General features: G+C 34.1%; 1 protein-coding gene across 2 annotated transcripts in view; it reads right to left on the bottom strand.

The window, feature by feature from the left end:
- LOC117175998 (probable ATP-dependent RNA helicase DHX35) overlaps window positions 1-1,817 on the bottom strand; it is a 215,619-nt gene that overhangs the window by 21,753 nt on the left and 192,049 nt on the right. The window lies entirely within an intron of this gene.

Below are 1,817 nucleotides of genomic sequence, written 5' to 3' on the forward strand. Positions count from 1 at the left end.
ACTTTTCAGACGGTATCAAAAAGTTAGAAAATCGTTGGACTCGCTGTATCGACCTAAACGGAGAGTATGTTGAAAAATAAAACCGACTTTGGCCAAAAAAACATCTCCGTGTTTCATTTTTCAGGGACTTATCAGACTGCCTAGTATATGGAGAGAAGAAGTACAAAGGAATGAAATAAGTACTAGATCGGGAAATTAAAGAATGGAAATTTAAGGCGAAGTTAAGGGGTAAAGAGAGGAGAGTTAGCGGAAAAGTGTTCGGAGGAGGTAGAAGAAAGAATAGGAACGGCGATAGAACTAACAATATGGAAAGGAAAAAGAAGAGATTTTTCAGAGCTAGAGATATAGGAGAGGAGAATGCAGTAAGCTATTAAGGATTGGAGAGAAGTGGCAGGAAAAGAAAATTAATAAAAAGGTGGGAAATAATTCAGAAATCCAAATATGATCAATGGTATAAGATGATAAGAAAGAAAGGGGTATACAAATATTTATAAAAGGGATGGGGAGAGATTACATGGACCGAATAGCAAGATTTAGTTTGCGGAACAAGGTAAGGACGGGGGTGTATTGAGAAGAAAAAGAGAATCGAAACTGCAGAATATTTGAGTGGGAGGAGAAACATGAGAGCATGTATGAAAAGGTTGCAGGAGAGGAATGAATGTGGAAAAATTTCAATGTAAGAATGACATAGAAGAAAAGTCTACGTTAAAGATAAAGCAAATTGAAGTCGCTTACATTAGAAGCGTGCAGATCTGTAAGTAGGGATTATGTAGCATTATAAGTAGATTAAGATGCGGATGAACTCGCTTTCGTTCGCTTTCTCGCTTTCAATCACTAGCTCACTCTTTCAAAGATAAAATTGCTCATTGTATAACGAAAATAGTTGTGAACATTTGTAAATAAAGAAGAATTAAAGAATTTTCAATTAGAATGTAAATTTGATTTTAAAAATCAGGGAAATGTAGACAAATTAACCAGTATTCATTATTCACGTTAATACTTTTTTACAATTCTACTTATAAGAGATACTATGTTTAATTTATTTCTATTATTGCATCATGAATAGGTCTCACATAGTTTTGTTGTGGTGAAAAGTACAAGGACACAATGTTCGGCTGTTTAAGAAGAAATCTCATTAGGAAACATTCACGCAGCTTATATGCTTGTTTTTGTAATGATCAGCGTCCTGGTACCGTCGCTCAGTGATATGCCTGTTTGCAACGCGACTGCTTCGGTTTCGATTGATCTTTTCTTTGTTCCTTTTTGTTGACTTTCTTTTCCTTTCAATAACTAAACTTTAAAAAAAAAATTAATTTTTTTTAAATCGTTAAATGTTTTACTTTAAAATTGTAGATCATTTTCTATTAGAATTAGAAATGAACCCGGAAAATAATTCTGCCATCCGCCAATTAAATTGCATTAAATTATTGTTATCAAAAGCAGCTAACAGTACAGCTAACAGCTGTAAATTTTGTTATAATTACTAATGATACTAACAATTAATGATTCAAGCTTTTCCATGCTGCAGTTAATAAAAGGAATAAAAAAGTATATTAATTGAAAAGAGAGGAATCGAACCCCAGATAGCCGCGTAGCAAGCAGCTAGTGCAATGGATCATTGCTAGTGCAATGATCCAGTTACTACTGGATCATTTCACTAGCTTGTTAATCATTACAAAACACGCGCTTCAAAGCTGCGTGAATATTTCTAAATAGGGTCTTCTCCTAGACAGCTCATCGTGCTTTTCACAGTACTCAATATCATAGTATCTATTAGTATCTATGTACAGCCGTAAGTACCGCATAACTCTAATGCA

Source organism: Belonocnema kinseyi, chromosome 7 (genome assembly GCF_010883055.1).
Source record: "Belonocnema kinseyi isolate 2016_QV_RU_SX_M_011 chromosome 7, B_treatae_v1, whole genome shotgun sequence".
Classification (NCBI taxonomy): domain Eukaryota; kingdom Metazoa; phylum Arthropoda; class Insecta; order Hymenoptera; family Cynipidae; genus Belonocnema; species Belonocnema kinseyi.